Source organism: Colobus angolensis, unplaced genomic scaffold (assembly GCF_000951035.1).
Source record: "Colobus angolensis palliatus isolate OR3802 unplaced genomic scaffold, Cang.pa_1.0 Scaffold55, whole genome shotgun sequence".
NCBI classification, from domain to species: domain Eukaryota; kingdom Metazoa; phylum Chordata; class Mammalia; order Primates; family Cercopithecidae; genus Colobus; species Colobus angolensis.
This window is the reverse complement of record NW_012119043.1, coordinates 7,941,546-7,947,390: the sequence shown is the minus strand read 5'-3', so window position 1 is coordinate 7,947,390 and position 5,845 is coordinate 7,941,546. Positions and strand designations below refer to the sequence as shown.

General features: G+C 49.0%; 2 long non-coding RNA genes across 2 annotated transcripts in view; one reads left to right on the top strand and one right to left on the bottom strand.

Moving 5' to 3' along the window:
- Positions 1–400: 400 nt before the first annotated feature.
- Positions 401–5,845, bottom strand: part of LOC105525680 — a 6,604-nt gene continuing 1,159 nt past the window's right edge. The window contains exon 2 of the long non-coding RNA XR_001003964.1: positions 401–1,530. This is a non-coding gene — a long non-coding RNA (uncharacterized LOC105525680). The remainder of the gene's footprint in view (positions 1,531–5,845) is intronic.
- LOC105525679 lies at positions 2,846–4,026 on the top strand. Its single transcript, XR_001003963.1, has 2 exons — positions 2,846–2,999; positions 3,083–4,026. It is a non-coding gene; the product is annotated as an uncharacterized LOC105525679 (long non-coding RNA).

Genomic DNA, 5,845 nt, shown 5'->3' with positions numbered 1-5,845 from the left:
GATCCAACTATGTGATATTCTGGCAAAGGCAAAACTGAAAAGAAAGATCAGTGATTGTCAGGGTTGCAGGGGAGGGGTGAATAAGGGGAACCCAGAGGATTTTTAGGGCAGTGAAACTGTTCTGGATGATACTGTAATGGTGGATACATGTTATTATGCATTTGGCAAAATCCACAGAATGTATAAGAGAAGGAATGAAGCCTAACATAAACTAGACTTTAGCTAATAACAATGTAATGCTGGTGTATCAAATGTAACCATCCTAATAAAAGATGTTCACAGCTGGAAGAACTGGGAGTGGGGTGTGAGTGTGGAGTATATGGGAATGCTGCAGTTTCTCCTCCATTTTCCTGAAAACCTAAAACTGTTTTTTTTAAAGTCTATTAAAAAACAATCCATACAGCTTATTAAACAATTTATTGGAGGTAGAATATCAATAATCCAGATGAAAGTCTACAATCATGTCATAACATAATCTAACTCCCTTGATATTTACAGTCTCAGAAAATTCAGGCATGGGTACTAAGCAGACAGCAGAAACCCAACATTCAAAACAATCACAGCAAAAAGTAATTCCATACAAAAAGACAAAAGAACTCTAAACCAGGAGGCTCACCATGTCTCACCCAAAGTTATGCAGCAGCAGTTTAGCTAATGCCTGAAAGGCGTCCTTTATCTTGATGTTTTTTCATTTCAACAAGAAATTCTGAAAACGTCTCAACATCTCTGAGTGATAAAAGAAGGTATCACCTTCTCTAGCTAGGAAAATGGATAGAGCCGTGTCTAAATGTTTGAGTGGTGTCCGAAGCAGAAAGGGAGCTGTTGTCTTTCAGGGGCCACCGTGTCTGCCGTTAGGAAATATGCCATTTGACTTGTAAACTGGTTATGGTAGTTGCTAATGAAGATGAGGAGCCCTGATGTCATTCCTTTTTCACACAGTCTGTCTTCCTGCCCATAACCACACTTTAATCACCACGGGCAATAACCGAGCTTAAATTTTGCATTGTAAAACAGGGATGCTGCAGAAATGGAAAAAGTATCATCACTCACAAAATTTGGAAAATGCAACATGAGACTTCTGTGTCTGAGAGAGAGAGAGAGAGAGAGAATTAACACACACAAACCAGGAAGGAAAAAGAAACACAAGCATCTGCTTTTCATCAGCGAACACAGGCAAAGCAAGGGGCGGCAGAGGCTGTGTCACTGAAGTATCCCAGGACTTAAACATTCCTACATCCGGACTCCTTGCTCAACCAAAGCAAGGCTCTCTGAGAAACTTTTGAAAAATACGCATTGAAAAATGTCCATGAAATCCACATCATTATAAGCTTCTAAACAGTTTCAGGATTCTGGTTGTTTTTAATGACAGTTCCAACATTATCTAAGGAATATTCTTGTGTAAATCTTCTACTTCCAGTTCCCACATACTTTCATGAATGGGATTATCAGAAAGGTCTGTCATCTTCACAGCCTGCAGGCAGGGCTCAGGGCTGCAGGCCTGAACCACTCCCATCACCATCACATACTTTCCTAGAAAAAGAAGAAAAGCCCATAGTAATGTTCTTTTTTTTCTTTTGAGACAGAGTCTTGCTCTGTCGCCCAGGCTGGAGTGCAGTAGTACAATCTCATGGGGTTGCTCATTGCAACCTCTGCCTCCTGAGTTTAAGCGATTCTTGTGCCTCCTGAGTAGCCGGGATTATAAGTGCCTGCCCCCACACCTAGCTAACTTCTTTATTTTTAGTAGAGACAGGGTTTCACATGTTGGCCAGGCTGGTCTTGAACTCCTGACCTCAGGTGATCCACCCACCTTGGTTTCCCAAGGTGCTGGGATTAACAGGCATGAGCCACCGAACCCGGCCATCTTCTTTGGTTTCTGATTTTACTAGGCCAAACAAAACTGTCACGTAAAATGTAATCATGCCCAAAGAATGGAGGCGACGCTCCCATCAGAGTGAGCTATAATTAGCCTGCTCTGAGGTAGAAGCAGAAAACCTTAGCTTTCCTCTAATCCCGTTCCTTGCTCAACGCTACAGGGTATGTGACTGGTTTCTGTGCACAGGTCACATCCTCTTTCTGCAGACACCCTCTGACCAAGCAAATCTAATTTTCCCTCCACGTTGCCGAAAAGGCTGGGCAGGCAGCCCCCCACCCCATTGTTCCAACTGCTGGAACATATCCCTGCCACCTCCTCCAGCACATACAAGCAAATCCACGCCAGGGCCGGCTGCCACCGGGATGATCTAATGACATATTAACTGTGACTCTCTTCCCATTCCCTTGGGGAAGTGACTCTCCTTGAAAGCAAAACTTGGCCAGTCTCAACCACACAAAACCCGATTGTGTAAAAGAAAACTCCAAACACTGCAGGAAAGACAGGCCCGGTGCCAGTCCCGCTGCCTGCCCCTGTGAGGCTGCTTTCATTGCACTGTACGTGGGGGCCTGGGGCTTTGACTGAAGGAAGCCAGGCAAGCTGACCCCTGATTCCACTGTTCAACCCCAGGCAGGATGTGCTCAGGTATCTCAGAACTCCTCCCCATATTCCACCTGGGTCCCTCCGTGACAGAGACTGGTTCTGAAAATGCACTTGCCATCCCCTCTGAATGGGCCTAAAGCACTGGTAGGGTTGGAACCCATAGAAGTAGAATGACTAAAGGCCCAGGAAAAGAAGAACAAGCCCAAGGGCATTCCAACCAGGAGAGGGGAACAGGATCTACTAGGAAGGCACACACAGCCAGCCAGATGAGCTCAAAGGCATGCGATGGGACAAACTGGCCCTGTAGGTTCTACCCACACCCTCTCCCACTCCAAAGCAGCTCTCCACTGTCTCTCCCTCTCCTTCCCACATCCCCACCCCGTGGTTGCCCTGACCATACCAATGGCTCCGGCCCATCTCCTGACAGCTTCCTCCTCTTCGGAACCATCCCCACCCCAATGCTGCAGTCAACATTCCTGAATCCACCTCCTGCCTCCAGAACTCAGTTGATCCAAGCACTATCTAGGTAAGCATGGTTTCTCCGATTCTCCTGCAGACAGACGGCAGCCTGAGGGCAGGAAGAGCTTCTCATTCAACTCACCTCTTCAGCACCTTAGGTTTATGGAAACAAACTCCTGGATGTTCCAGAGGAAGAGGTGGTAGAGGAACAGCACTAGGGCAGCAGCAGTGAGGTGAGCAGAGTTCAAGGCCATCTTGAAGCAGGCATGTCCTTCCAGACAGCCACTGAGGCTCTATCCTACCTTCCACCGCTGCCTCAGGCTCCCCAAAGGCACGGGGCTCTATCCCCTCCAAGCCTTTGCACAGGCTGTTCCATAGAGTTGCACAATCTCCCGCCGCTGCACAGTGACAGAGGATGCCCAACTGTCTCAGTTTTAACACTGCAAGCCCCACGTCCCAGGATACTCTCAGTCCCAGGCAACCCAGGAGGGTTGGTCCTTATAGATAGCTCCAATGCATCCTTCGGGGCTGCCTCTTCCAGGAGGCGTTCCCTGAGCCCTCAAGCCTGGATCAGCTGTTCCTCCTCTGCGCCACCTCACTCTTGCCTGCAACGTTACTTTGTGTTTTAGTGGCCTGATTACCTCCCTGCCTCCCTGCCTAATGGCAGTGACTCAACTTTGTCAAGCTAGACTCGGTATTTATTAACAAGAGGAAATGACAGGGCCCCTGCCAGCTGGCATTCAGGCCAATGGGTATGTCAGACAGGTTCACCAATGCCCATTGGTTCAAACACTGAAGTATTTACTAGATCCCAGGCTTATGCCAGGGCTGAGACCAGACAGGAGACTGCCCCAGCCTGCCTGCAAGGGGCTTCGCCTGCAAATCAACACACCAAGCAGCATGGGTTACATGCTGGGCCAAGGCTAAGGCCAAGGGTTGGCAAACTCTTTCTGTAAAGGGCCAGATAGTAAATATTTTGCGCTTCTCCCGCCACAGGGTCTCTGTCCCAAATACTCAACTCTAGCTGTAGTGGGACAGAGGTCCAAGACATTCTGTAAATTACCAATGTATTCCAATAAAACTTTACTTATGAACACTGATGCTTGAATGTAATATGCTTTTCACATGTCATGATTTTTTTTTTTCAACCATTTAAAAATGTGAAATCCCACCAGGCGCAGTGGCTCATGCCTGTAGTCTCAGCACTTTGGGAGGCCAGGAGCTCGAGACCAACCAGTCTGGCCAACATGGTGAAACCCCATCTCTACTAGAACTACAACAATTACCCGGGTGTGGTGGTGCACGCCTGTAATCCCATCTACTCAGGAGGCTGAGGCACAAGAATTGCCTGAACCCAGGAGGTGGAGGTTGCAGTGAGCCGTGATTGCATCACTGCACTCCAGCCAGAGAGACAGAGTGAGACTGTGTCTCAAAAATAATAATAGCAATAAATAAAACATTTAACAGCATTTTCAGTTCGCAAGACACGTGAAAAGAGGCCTGTAGTTTGCTGACCCTATCCTAGACCAACGCTGGGGCTGAGGGCAGGAAGAGAGGGAAAGCTGAAGGGTAAGGCGGTCGGGGGAGGGAACAGGATCATGTGGCAGTAAACAGGTCCCAATGTTTTGCACCTTCACTATGAGCCAGGTGCAGTGTTAGGGCAGTTGTTTACTTACTGAATCCACACAACAGGCAGGAATGATTCACTCCCTTTTACAAAATAGTACAAGTCCAGAAAAGTTAACAGAAGTGCTCCAGGCAGCTCAGCTGGGAAGGAGTGCAGCCAGAAATTCGACCTAAGGCTGTCCCAGACCAAAGCAGCTCAGACCAGACCACTGATTTATCTCTAGTTAGACTCCAAGACTGAGCAGGAAGGGCCCTTAGGAATGAAGTGATCTTGGCCTGATTTCCCAGGGGAGGGAGCCGAGGTGAGGGAAGGCCCATGGATCCTCAGACCTCCTCAGCTTAGACCTCCCATCCTCTAGAAGCCTCCCTGGGCCACTCAGCACCTTGCACATCCTCACGGCTCCCCAGGGGTCAGCGATTCTCTGGGACATTTGCTTACCGCCTGTCTCCCAGCAGACTTTATCTGGGTCTCGGCTGCAGCCCAGCACTGCACATGGGGGGCTGATGTACAACACGTCCTCAATTGACATCCCAGGGAACAAGTGAGATGGATGCCCACTGCCTGTCACTCAAGACAACTGGTTCTTTGAGCACTTATGTGTCAGGCACTGGGCCAGATGCTGAGGATACCGTTGTCAGGACTACACAGCTCTAGCCCTCCAGTAGCTTGGTCTGGCCCAGTGATTCCCAAAATATGGCCCCCAAACACCAGGCATGCTGGTGCAGGCCTGTAGTCTCAGCTACCCAAGAAGGCTGATGCAGGAGGACTGCTTGAGCTTAAGGCCACCCTGGGCAACACAGTGAGTCCCCCATCTCAAATAAGTAAAACATTTAATAAGTCGAAAGTATGGTCCCCAGCCCAGCAGCATCAGCATCACCTGGGAGCTGGTTACAACTGCAAATTTCCAGCACCACCTGGACCTCATGACTCAGAAACCCTGAGGGTGGAGCCCCAGCCATCCCAGCTTTAGCAAGCCCTCCAGGAGAGACTGAGGCACGCTCAAGCTTGAGCATCAATGGTTTAAGAGAGATAGCAGGCAGGGCACAGCGGCTCATGTCTGTAATCCCAGCACTTTGGGAGGCCGAGGTGGGCAGATCACTTGAGGCCAGGAGTTCGAGACCAGCCTGGCGAACATGGCAAAACCGAGTCTCTGCTAAAAAATACAAAATTAGCCGGGTGTGGTGGCACATGCCTGTAATCCCAGCTACTCGGAAGGCTGAGGCATGAGAATCGCTTGAATACAGGAGGTGGAGGCTGCAGTGAGCCGAGGTCATGCCACTGCACCC